Here is a 12,951-nt window from a genome sequence, read left to right as displayed (position 1 = left end):
GAACTTCTGTGATGTCTGATCATTGTTGTTAATTGGTTTCATTAAAAATGAAAATAACAAATGAATACAGGTTCGGTAAACCAGGAACACCAGGTACACCAGGAACAGGAAACAAATCCCTAATGCTTGCACTGTAAAAAAAAAATACTGTAAAATGTGCAGCAACTTATTAGCAATTTTGCTTGCCAGTAAAACTGTAAATTTACAATCAAAATGTAAATAATAATTACATTTGTATTGTAAAAAAGAAACATTGCAACAATTTATTGCCGGCAACTCGCTCTCTGCAACGTGGTCGCCCACTTAAGTTAAGCAGGATGGGAGACCATATGGGAAAGCTAGGTTGCTGGTGTTAGTGGTGTTAGTGATGGCAGTAGGGGGCGCTCAACCTGCGGCCTGTATGATTCTAACACCCAAATATAGTGAAAGGGACTCTATACTGCGCAGTGTGCATCCTAACCATCCCCATATCATAATCTTCATGTAGAGTACAATGAGCTGATTGTACATTCTGGATATTGAACAAAAATCATCACCGGCTACTTGTTCTGATTCGAACAATTGGTGCAATATGGCTGCCATCCCGTCATGCATGTGAATGTTACACACTGGTGGTGTATGAGGAGTTTCCCCCCAAAAAACGTGTATAGAGCTTCGAGAGTCTAGAAAAGAGCTATAAATGCAAGAAATTATTATTATTATTTATTTAAAGTGTGCTTGTAAATTGTGAAGTCTTACTGGCAACATTTCCAGTAATTTACTGTAAATTTTACAGTAAAGGTTTTTACAGTGTGCTATTTCTCTTTATTTTGAACAGGCAGAATTGTTTTGTAGCAGAACTGAAAAGCTTCATGTCATAGAAAATCTGAAAATAATTAGAAAAATGAAAAATAACATTTTATAGTTAGGTGACTGTATGAGTTTTTTAAAGCTTAAGCCCAACCCTCTATTAAAATAACAGAAAAAACAATAATTGTGCATTAAACTGAAGATTCAGTAATAGATCTCTTTTAATGAAAATGCTAGCTCTGTGTTCATCCATAACAGCGGGTTCAATTACTAGCATCAGTGCATGTGTATAGACGAGGAACAAGCTATTGTGAGCATAAGATGAGACAATGAAGCATAAGATGAGATGAAGTTTTATAATTCCAATGTAAACATGCTTGACCATTATATACTCATGCTGAGCACATAATTTTTAAACATTTCCATGCAGCAATGTTCATTAATGCCAGTTCCGATGCAGTCGACCACTCAGAAGAACTCAAAGACAGGACAAGTGAACATTTGATGTTAAAGGTTTACTGTTCTTATCTGATTTGATTTCATTTGGATTATGATGGTAATAATAACAATTATAATTATAGTATATAGTATAGTATAGATTATTATTATTATTATTATATATTAATAACAATAATAATAATAAAAATAATGGGTGACACAGTGACTCAGTGGTTAGCACTGTCGTCTTACAGCAAGAAGGTTGCTGGTCATATCCCAGTTGGTCCAGAAATTTCTGTCATTTCTGTGGAGTTTGCATGTTCCCCCTGTGTTGGCGTGGGTTTCCTTCAGGTGATCTGGGTTCCTCCACAGTCCAAAGACATTTAGTATTACAGTATTACTAACTCTGCTGCTTTTTTTCTGTCTCTCAAACTGACAATGTGTGCTGTATTTTTAGATTGAGTACTGCCGATTTAATAAAAGTAACTCAACCCTTAAAAACACAGTAAATCATTCAGACATTTGTAGATATTTGACATTTTGACAATAAAAACTGTCCAGATTTGCATAATTAACTCAATCTTGTTTGTTTGTCGAAAATGAAAACAGTTTACAGTTTTTAAGTCTCTGAAAAGACTTTTTCTGACATCCATTACGTTTGTATGACATCAGTGTTCATTCTCCTACTCTGTTGTCTTATGAGAGAGAGGTCGCATGGCAGGTCATACTGACTGCGGGAATACCTGGCGTTCCTCAAGTTATAATTACAGAGTGGCGACAGTGGTAATCATTTAACCTTTGATCTGGTTCAGTCTCAGTGCACACATTATGAACCACACTTTCTTCTCTGAGCATGACCTTTGACTTTTAAAGCACTCAAGCTTCACCTTTAACAGCAATATAGGGCATTAACACTTCATCTGGTTAGGAAGATGATGGAACTGAGGTAATCTCAGGAGTAGATCTCATTTTTACAGTGTTGTCATGCTGTTTCTGACAACCCCTTTTCAGCCTTGTTCTTTCAACAAACATTTTGTAGAGTTGATGCATGTTTTACTCTCATCATCCATGACTATGTCATTAGGGGTTCATGCACAGCAGTAAAACTCTATTGTAATTATTAGAAAAGTCCAAAGGTCACCGTTCTGCTCTAATACTGATTGGGCAGACCAAACCATAAGTCGTAGAGGCTTGAAACATTGCCCAGCTGTAATACCTAAGTAAGTACCTTTAGTTGCCCAGAACTCGAAATAGCTCTTAAAGAGTTCACACTTATGCCGAGTTCAGACTGCATGATTTTCAAAGTATTCGTGTCACATATGTTTTTACACTGCATGACTATCTGATTTAGCGTTTTGTCGCTGCTTTGTTTACACTGCAAATACGCGACATGGGCTTTCACATTGCATGACTTTACAATAGGAAGAATTGCCGACAATTTCGTCCAAACTATGTCTCACAGCCAAAAACACGTAGTATATATCTAATAACAAAATATCTTTTGTTATTATCTACATAATGAGAAAGAAGCCTTTAATGGGGTAGAAAATGTACACATTTGCTTACCTTGGTTTGATGGGAATTAGCAATTTCTCCTCCTGCCAAATTTCCACTAGTATTTCCTTCATTTCTTGGGTCCACATATACTAAAAATGAGCGCTTTTAACTTCTTCTCAACCCCCACACACACACTAGTCTAGTGAATGCTTCTCTCTCATTGGCTGTAGGCGATCCCCGATGTTATTTTCAGTCAAAACTAATTTCACACGGCATGATTTAAATCGCTGACAGCTTCAGATATTTAGCACGCCAATTATCTCACAGGCATCGGCGACTCATCTGTGATTACCTCGGATTGCGCCTCTGATAGTTCACATTGTGTGATTGTCATTCATGTGAACGAGCATCGATTTGTCTGTGATTTTAGGCATTTGTCTGCGATTTCTCAAAACATGTTGACGAGTCAAAATCAGCCTTAAAATCATGCAGTCTGAACTCGGCATTAGCTGGTGATTAATAATAAATTGTGTGTTTGGCATGCTTTCCTGGAAGAGAGCCTGAAGCTCAGAATATCCTTGAGCCCGGGGCTTCCTCCCATTTGAAGGGCGAAGGGAAGTTTGAGCTCAGGTAGATCTCAAGAATTCCTCTGCTTGTGAATGGTTAGGAATAGCTGAGATTCGTCTGAAAGCAACATGTAATTGACAATGTTTTTTGGATGTCAAAACTTTGTATGGAAAAATCACATCAGTTATGGCTTGAAAATAATTCACTCAGTTGTATTTTTATCATGTCAGTCTCAGTTCATGCTAGTTTCTTTCTGATAAATGAACGAACGAACAAATGTGCACATCTTGTTTGGGTAAGCAGTGATTCGGGTACAGTAGATTTGGGATTTTTTTAAAACCTTAGATGATGGTTTCAGTTTTTATATTTTCTGAACGAGTTAGTTCAGCTGTATCGCACACAACAGAGCCTTGCATGTACTGTTCTGGTCATTAGTTTGAAGTGAGCTAAGCTATCTTATATAAAACTGCTTCATGGCCTGTGGCCCATGTAAGAATATTGGTATTAACCCAGCAGGATAGACGAATGCTGCAGGTCAGGTTGCTGTCGTAATTACAGGAAGACCATGAGAAGCAGGTGAAGTTTCTGAGAATGTAATCAGTAAAGGATGTTGTTTTACATTCTTGTTGCTTTGTCTGTTTGGATTTATTGGCCGAGTGTTTTCACATTAACACTTTTTTAGATTGCTAATTTGATTGTGTATGACCATTTGAAGTAACTGTTGGTTTGTCAGCCAGCACCTGGAAAGACTTTAGAAAGACTGAAATGGTCACATCGTTTTCAAAATGTTAGACTTAGTAGCAAAGAAAAGTACTTGCACTTTTTACATGTCTATCCTGGATTGTATTGAGTTCCTGTCAGTTTCCATGTTCTGTATTCTCTAATTCTGAACAGGCTTAATACATTGAAAGATTATGAGCGGACTCGTGACGCATTTGAAGAAAACCAAACCAGAACAAGTAGCTGGTGATGATTTTGATGCTGGTCTGTTGTTGGATGTGTTTGAAATCAGCTCACTGTGTTCTGGATGGAGATTTTTTCCTCTTTGAAAGGAATGTTCCTGTTATGAATTAATGCAATACTCAGCAGTCTTTGTAAGACAGGGCAATCCCAATGGATATTGGAGTATTCAAAGTAGATTTATGTCTCCCTGTTTCCGCCAGTGTTTAGTTCTGAGCCATGCTAGTATATTATCTGGCTTCTCAGTGGTGATGCAGATGATGTGCCAGACGCTTAGGAAAACAACTCCCGCCCAATGATGGAAAGTCACAGGATGGAACTGAGTGAGAATAAGATGGTAGATGTATTTGACTAGAGATGTCAGTAGTGAACCAGCACATTTCTGAATTAATGTTGAACTAGTTCAGGTGTGTGTGTGTGTGTGTATGTTTTGTCTAACTATGTTTGAATGGAATCATAGTAATAACGGCAAATGTTAGGACATTCATCAGCCAATCAAATCAAATCAAATCAAGCCAAATCAAACCGATTTTTGCGATTGTTTTGAACTTCCAATTCAGTTGCCTATGGGAGAAATGACTAGGAATAGTATACAACAGAAATTGGTCAAACTACTTGCTCTACAAACAAGTGTGTTTACGACTATACAATAAAAGTAGAATAATATAACAATAACATATCAATTTGCAATAGGCAGCATAATGAGCTGTTTTTAACACCTAAAACTGAATGGAATTGAATGAGACCGGAAATCCCAACTCAGTGCCCAGAGCCGTGAGCCAGTTGTAGCGAGTGTTTATAAACGTCGAGTCTTGTAAAGGAACTTTAGATGAAAAACTTGTTTTGTGTTTACCTTATGATTGAAGTTGCACGTCCGCAGGTTTCTGCCTTTACATAAGCTAGTTGCAGCTACTTGTTCATGACAGTAACGTTCAGAAAAAACAAAAACCTGTGAAAAAGCACGACACAAAGGAACATAAAAACCTACTGCCAGGTAGCATTTCAGAAGTGTTAATTTAGAGTTACACGAACAGCATGCAGAAGAATAAATGCACGGCTATGCGCAAGGCAGGCACTGTGGGTCACGCTGACCTTAAGGTCAATAAAATACATTATTCCATTTATTGTAGAAATTCTTGATTCTGATTGGCTGGATGATGTGCAAAGCAGTGATTTAATCTGTCAGTTTTGATCACAGTTCTATACTTCCCTCAAACACAAGTAGTTACCATAACAACTCAGTGCTAGTTACTAGAGTTATTCCTTGATGACACTGATGTGTGTTTCACTAGGGAATGACAGGGATCAAGCAACTCTCCAAAATGCTCAAAAACATTTGCAAAGAGTTAGCTAATGTATGTTACTATGAGCTATTAGCTAACCCTGTGTGATTTACACAATCTCTCTCTCTAGCACGTGCAAATTGACTGCGTTTGAAATCGCCTACTGCAGCGGTTCTCAAACTGTGGTACGTATACCACTAGTGGTACGCGGGCTTCCTTCTAGTGGTATGCAGAGGAATGACATATGTCATGTACATGCTACATATATTTCAAAATGTATCAAAAATGATGTATATAATATGCTATATATGACATAAAGCCTATATACAAGCAGTCCTCTCAGCCTTATCAAGAAAGAACAAAAACTATTATAGTCCAAAAAATGAACAACGAAAAATGACAAAAAATACTTGCAGACTTTGCTGGAGGGGAAGAGAATGACTGGAAATAACCAGGAACAAAAAAATAGACTGGCAAGTAGAAACAGAGGCAGGTGTAATTGTCAGAACCACGCCAGTGTCCAGGACATCAAAAACTCAGGCAGCACAAGAGCAAAAACTTCGGGCAAGCCAGGGACTACACAGAAAGGCTGGGAAGGTAGGGAGAGAGTCCTGGAGTCAAACAGAAAAAGGTTAACTAAAAACATTAAGTTTACCTATAGTTGATGTTGCAGGGTCAGAAGCAAACAACAATCTGGCACTGAACAGCAGAAACCAAGAGAATAAATAGGGGAGCTAATGAGGAGAAAATAAGCAAAGACAGGTGAAGCAAATCAACTAAAATTATGAGAACGAGGGGGTGGAGAGAAACAATCAGGAGCACAAACAAAGGAACTTGTGGCTAATACAAACAGAACAGATACGTAGAACCAGCCAATCAGCCAGGAGTCCTGACAGTTTTACATTTAATTAGGTTTATCTGTGTTCACTGTCAATTAAGACAACATTAGCTTCTGTTATTTTTAATTGTAGATCTAGCTTGATTTTAGCTTTTATTACCGTAGTTTCATCTTCTAATTATTTTTTCTAATTATTATTGATTTTTCTATCTTATGAGAATATGGCTTCTAAATTATTCAGTCAAGCTGTGAGACCTCACAGTTAGGCGTTCATGTTGGGTTGCAGTGTCGATTATGTTATCCGTGGTACACTGTGAAAATACTGGGTTGCATGCATTTCATTTATGTTGTCCCAACACAAATCGATTAAGGTAACTCAATTGTTTTTACAAGTTTAGGTAGATTTAACATAAAACAATTGTTATCTCTAAAAAACCTTACGAATTATTGTTTTAACTCATTTTAAATAAGTAGTTTGAACTAGCAGCAAAAGTATACCAACTTCTACGAGTCTTTATTGAAATTTGAAAAGAAATGTGATGATAGAAGCATATTCAGTTTGCATATTAAGAGGTGCTATTCTTGAACACTATTTGGCCATCGTGTTCACAGATGGTATACAGTATATATAACTGTGATTGGCCGCGTCGATCAGTTGATTTATCAGCGGATTTTAACCCTGCCATGCATGACTTTCAAATGCCCCTTTGCATGAATTTTCTGTCCATTTAAAGTAGATTTGTGTGTTGCTATTTTTTTTTTTTTAAAGTACTCTTTAAATATAAAAATGGCAACACAGTGGCTCAGTGGGTAGCACTGTCGACTCACAGCAAGAACATCCCTAATTTGAGTTCCGGCTGGGTAAGTTGGCATTTCTGTGTGAAGTTTGCATGTTCTTCTCATGTGGGTTTCCTCCGGGTTCTTCAGTTTCTCCCACAGACAAAGATATGCGGTATAGGTGAATTGAATGAGCTATATTGACCGTAGTGTATGAGTGTGTATGGGTGTTTCCCAGTACTGGGTTGCAGCTGGAAGGGCATCCGCTGTGTAAAACATATGCTGGATAAGTTGGCAGTTCATTCCGCTGTGGAAACCCCTGATGAATAAAGGGACTAAGCCGAAGCTTACTGCCCTATTTCTCCCTTGCTTTGCCCTTTTATGCGACTCCCCACCATTTTCCACGCCCATTTAAGTTGGATTTATTTTATTGTAAAGTAGACTTGAACTAAAAGAAGGGGGTTCACGACCTTTTAAAATCTTTTAATGCACAGCAAGCCGTTAGTTATTGCTTGCATATGTTTGAGTAATAGCTAAAAGCATCAAATTAAATGAACATGCAAAAGGCAAACTTCTAGCTTTACATAGGTGCAGAGCATGATACACAGGAGCTCTTTGTTTCACTAAGCAAAATCACACCTTAATCTTTTTATTTCATTGCAAGAAAGCAGCTTTGACATTTTGCTTTTCTGGAGGAAAGTCATACGAGTGATGTAAAGAGGAGGGTGGATGATGACAGAATTTCTGCTGTGATTTCTGTCATTTCATCGCCCGTAATAGCCATGCAACTTCATTTTCAGCTAAGTTACATTTATAACGCATTTGGCTCCTGCACACGTGCTAGCTCCTAACGGTGAGAGATGTTTGTTGTACCGAGGGATGTCAGAACTCTCCAGTGTGTACAAGGATTTATTGGTCATGCTCGCAGGAAGCATCATTTTGGTACCATAAAATGTCTTCCAGCGCCTTAAGCTCCTACAGATGTAGACCCTGTAATTTAATGTCGTCTGCATGTTAGCGTTCTCCTCCCCAGGCCACCCCGCTCGACTTGCCTTTACACGCCAATCAAAACCAAGAAAAATCTTTGTGCTTAGTTACCACTGCCCCTCTTCCGACTTATTTACCTATTATACAATGCATTATGTCTGGCTTTGGCCAAGTTTGTGTGGGTCAGCTGAGGTAGTTTTACATTTTAGAAAATTCCTGGGGTTCAGCTTGCGCACGGGGCCGCTTGGCCTTTGTGTCAAGGTAGGAGAAGGGATCTTATTTCCTTTCCTGAAATGTTCATCAAAAACAGACGGCCGCAGATATTTTAAATCCACACAGGCGCTGCTTATTTTTCTTGCCATTCCTCAGTCATTAACGGAGGACTCCTCTGTGAAATGTGACTCGTATCATGTCGGAGCATGATATTGCTTTTTGAATGGGATGCAGACTGGTGACCAGTCCGAGGTGTGCTCACACAGTGCTGAACCGAGCACTTTGGTTCGTCCTTGTTTTTTCAGCTGAGCTCTGTGTCATCCTTCTTCCTGTCTGTGAGCCAGTTCTGAGAAGCTAGGAAACAAGCTCAGGACAGAATGAAGGGCTAATGCTCAATGCCCCGCGGCTACTTGAGATGTTATCAGACGTACTGGTCTCTGTGGCACAAGGACACATGCTTCTTTGATTTAGCATAAAACAAAGAGGTGGATTCTCTCTGGCAAGCAGCTGTTTCTTTCTGTCTGTCTGTCTTACCGTGTGTCTGTCTGTCTGTCAGGTTGTCACAATATTACAGTTTTGATGATAGTAAGGATATTTTAAAAAGTGTTTGATTTAAATGCAGTATACTCTCATACTGTGAAATCTGTTAAAGCTCAAACTTTTTCAAATGTAGTCTCTGTAGTCTAGGCTTTTATTTTTAGCAATTTGCCTGTCTGTTGGTATACTGTCGGTCTCTCTCTGTTTATCTATCTATCTATCTATCTATCTATCTATCTATCTATCTATCTATCTATCTATCTATCTATCTATCTATCTATCTATCTATCTATCTATCTGTCTGTCTGTCTGTCTGTCTGTCTGTCTGTCTGTCTGTCTGTCTGTCTGTCTGTCTGTCTGTCTGTCTGTCTGTCTGTCTGTCTGTCTGTCTGTCTGTCTGTCTGTCTGTCTGTCTGTCTGTCTGTCTGTCTGTCTGTCTGTCTGTCTGTCTGTCTGTCTGTCTGTCTGTCTACAGACTATACCAAGTGAAATTATGGGAGTTTTTTAGGAAGCAATAAAAACAGGATGGTTGCGGGAGACTGGTCTGAAATACAGGATACTTCCATGAAAAACGGAAGTGTTGGCAGGTATTGCGTACCAGTTTAATAATTATTTGATCTGCTATAGTTAGAAATCAGACTGTTATAAGCTTCTAAGTGTACGGGCTTATTATGCAGTTCTGTCGCCATTTTGTGGATAGAAAGCGTCAACCGTCTTACACTATGGCCGTCAACGAAATGGTAAATATTTTAAAATAGGCACTATTCTTGCAAATAAACTGCATAGTTGCAGTCTAAATACTTACATTCTCAAATAAAAAAGCCTCAAAAGTACATTTTGTTGTCCAACAACAGTAATTTTTGTCAAACTGCAGATTCTGCTTGTTGCTAGCTGTATGTGGGCAGAGGAATACACAAAGGGTAAAGAGGCTGTACGGGTGCAGATATTAAATATATTACGGCTATCAGTCAATCAAATACGAGAACCAGACAGAACTGTTGTGTGTACATATACCAATGACTGTAAAAAATATGGACGACGCGACAGCCCTTTTTCCCATTGAACGCCTTGACGGCAAAACGCCTGCTTGACGGGCACAAACTGTCGCAAAAGACTGCTGAAATTGGAGCCAGACATGCGCAGAAGGATTGTCTGATGGAGCCAGAGGAGGAGCCGCGAAAATGAGCAGAGTCGAGCTTCCAATCAAACGCTTTATGTAAAATCAACTACGCCCCCCGAACTTCTCAGCATGCGTTTGCTGTCATATCAACACAAATGGATGTAATAACGTTAACAAATATGAGAGTTTTATATATTCAATCGCGCCAGCTCCAGGCCGCAACACATAACTTACTCGCGGCGTCGCGGGCTGATTCCGGCTCGCATGCGGCAGCGCCTGCTCGCTCGGCCGCCGCATCTGGCTCGATTGACTCGGGCTGGAATTGGGTAGTGAGTCCAGGCATCCGGAGTAGGTCCAGCAGAGGTAACATTAGTCAGTCTGAGCTCTAAGAGATAAGTCTCCGGCAGGCGAGAATCTAGCCGGAACTGTGTTTTGCTATCTGGGTGGCTAGGCGTGTATCAGCAAACTAATAAAGCCCGAAAAAAGCCCTGAACTTAGCGAATAAACAGTGTTCCACCAGGATCATGTATGTCAGAAACTATAGTTTACTGCTGAACTCATTTTGTCATGGTAAAATAACACAGAAATCGAATAATAACATTTCAGTCTACTTCAGTCTCCTGCCGAAGCTCAGACGCCGCGCTTTGAGAAACTGTCAATCACAGCTGTCAATCACGATGACACGCCCAGCATTAAATTACTGCTAAAAACAAACTGTTTACAAAAATGAAGATCTGCACCTATTTCAGCACAATAACCAGTGCCTTAATCGACCAGAACTATCTTTTGGGACATTTTATTGCAAGTGTAATATTTTTTTTTATTTGGGCTCAAGTCTCCTTCATTAACACGGAGGAGGCGGGCTTTATGACTTGTACTGCAGCCAGCCCCCAGGGGGCGATCTAACGGCCGAAACCTTCACTCAAACGTAGGCTTGCGGCACACTTGACATATACATGTATGTATATATATATATATATATATATATATATATATATATATATATATATATATATATATATATATTTGTCTAAGTCTGTCTTTCTGTCTGTGTATATCTATTTCTCTGTCTATATTTGTCTCTCTGTCAGCCTATATCTGTCTGTCTATATATATATATATATATATATATATATATATATATATATATATATTTGTCTATGTCTGTCTGTTTGTCTGCCTGTATCTATTTTTCTCTCTGTCTTAGTACATCTATCTGTCTGTTTGTCTGTCTGTCTGTCTGTCTTTATCTCTTTGTCCATGTCTGTCTCTCTGCCTTCCTATATCTATTTGTCTGTCTGTATCTATCTGTCTGTCTGTCTGTCCATATCTATTTGTCTATGTCTGCCTGCTTGTATCTATTTGTCTGTCTGTCTATATATATTTGTCTATATCTGTATTTATGTATGTCTGTCTGTATCTATTTTTCTGTCTGTCTATCTGTTTGTATGTCTGTCTGTGTTTCTGTCTGTCTATATCTATTTGTCTATGTCTGTCTCTTTGCCTGCCTTTATCTATTTGTGTGACTGTCTGTCTGTCTGTCTGTCTATATATATATTTGTGTATATCTGTCTGCATGTCTGTCTGTATGTCTGTCTGTATGTGTATATCTGTCTGTCCATTTCTTTGTCTGTCTGTCTGTCTGTCTATATATATTTGTCCATGTCTGCATTTATGTATGTCTGTTTGTATCTATTTTTCCGCTTGTATGTCTGTCTTTTTGTATGTGTCTGTGTTTCTGTCGGTCTATATCCATTTGTCCATGTCTGTCCCTTAGCCTGCCTATATCTATTTGTCTGACTGTCTGTCTATATATATTTGTCTATGTCTGTCTGTCTGTCTGTCTGTCTGTCTGTCTGTCTGTCTGTCTGTGCATATCTATTTGTCTGTCTATTTCTTTGTCTGTCTGTGTATATCTATTTGTCATTGTCTGTCTGTCTGCCAGCATGTCTGTCTGTCTGTGTATATCTATGTCTTTGACTGCCTGCCTGTCTGACTGTGTCTGTTTGTTTGTCTCTATATTTTTTCTAGATTTCTTTCTTTTTTTCTCTCTATGTCTGTTTCTGTCTGTCTCTATCTGTGTGACTCTCTCTACCCACATGAACATTAGTTTTACTTTAGTATGGTTCAAAACCCCTAAATTATAAATTCATTCATTAATTTTCTTTTTGGCTTCGTCCCTTTATTAATCCAGGGTTCGTATTAACCGCCAACTTATCAAGCACATGTTTTATGCAGTGGATGCTCTTCCAGCTGCAACCCATAACTGCAAAACATCCATACACACTCAATCACACACATAAACTACGGACAATTTAGTCTACCCAATTTACCTGTACCACATGTTTCGGACATTTTTTGGGGAGAACCGGAGCACCCGGAGAAAACCCTCGCAAATACGGGGAGAACATGCAACCTCTACACTGAATCGCCAAGTGACCCAGCTGAGGCTTGAACCAGTGACCTTCTTGCTGTGAGGCGAAAGTGCTGCCAATGCGCCCCTATTTTAAAAATGTATTTAGTTTATTTTAATGTGAGTTTATCTCTCTGTCTGGGTATATCTTTATTTATCTGTCTACATCTTTATCTATTTGTCTATGTCTGTCTGCCTCAGTCTATATATCTGTCTGTGTGGTTATATATATCTTTCTTTCTGTCTGTCTGTCTGTCTGCCCACCTGTCTGTCTGTCTGTCTGTCTGAATATACCTTTCCCTATCTGTGTGCCTATATCTCTGTCTGTCTGTCTGTCTGAATATACCTTTCTCTGTCTTCTACCTATATCTCTGTCTGCCTGTCAGTCTATATCTCTGTGGGTTTGTCTAGTTAGTAAAAGAGATAAACACATTCAATATCCCTTTGGTAAACTAGAAATGACACAAATCTTACAGTACGTATGTCCAAATATCCAGAATGATTCTGATAAATGTTTCTATGATGTCATTCA

At 38.8% G+C, this 12,951-nt stretch overlaps 1 protein-coding gene across 2 annotated transcripts in view; it reads left to right on the top strand.

Moving 5' to 3' along the window:
* The window catches only part of col11a1b (collagen, type XI, alpha 1b), a 175,342-nt gene that overhangs the window by 32,623 nt on the left and 129,768 nt on the right, over nucleotides 1–12,951 (top strand).

Source organism: Danio rerio, chromosome 2 (assembly GCF_049306965.1).
Source record: "Danio rerio strain Tuebingen ecotype United States chromosome 2, GRCz12tu, whole genome shotgun sequence".
Classification (NCBI taxonomy): domain Eukaryota; kingdom Metazoa; phylum Chordata; class Actinopteri; order Cypriniformes; family Danionidae; genus Danio; species Danio rerio.
Note: the sequence above shows the minus strand (reverse complement) of the source record. Positions and strands in the feature narration are given on the sequence as shown.